At 53.0% G+C, this 611-nt stretch overlaps 1 protein-coding gene across 1 annotated transcript in view; it reads right to left on the reverse strand.

The window, feature by feature from the left end:
* Positions 1-611, reverse strand: part of LOC125487501 — a 39,711-nt gene that overhangs the window by 24,287 nt on the left and 14,813 nt on the right. The gene's annotated exons all lie outside the window — the stretch shown is intronic.

Raw genomic sequence — 611 nt, forward strand, 5'->3', positions numbered from 1 at the left:
CCCCCCCCCCCAATCAAACGCTCCCAGGATAGTTTGACAGGGATAGTGGGAAATTTGAACTTTGCAAAAGACAAGCTCCAATGGGTGAAGGGCACAGCTAGTTAAACCATCGCTTGCTGCCCGTGTATGACTGCCCCGATGAGATGTGAATCAGCCTATTGCCTCAGCATCGTAAGCCCCGTGGTGTTGCCACCGTTTCCCCATTTCTTTCGGGGACAGAGGTTTTACGAGAGGTTGAATCGAAACCATGATGGGCTCTGCTCGGCATTAATAACCAAGGAACCGTATGCAAAACCAACGGGGCTGGGGACCAAAGGATGCAGATTTGAAGGTGAGAGCTGAACGTGTGCAAGAAGACTTGTATTTTACGCGGCTAGTCGGTGGGAGCTGGGAAAGCTTGGGGTGGGTTGGCAACCAGGCTCAGTCACGGCTCTCGGGAAAATACCACGGAAGGAGAAACAGCCTGGGCAACACGAAGAGTTTTGCACATTGTCTCCCTATGTCTCCCTGGGGTTCCCTCCGGCTGCTCCGGTTTCCTCCCACAGTCCAAAGATGTATAGGTCAGGGTGGATTAGCCATGGGAAATTACCCATAGTGCCCAGGGATGTGCG

The sequence above is a fragment of the Rhincodon typus genome, chromosome 42 (genome assembly GCF_021869965.1).
Source record: "Rhincodon typus isolate 14 chromosome 42, sRhiTyp1.1, whole genome shotgun sequence".
Classification (NCBI taxonomy): domain Eukaryota; kingdom Metazoa; phylum Chordata; class Chondrichthyes; order Orectolobiformes; family Rhincodontidae; genus Rhincodon; species Rhincodon typus.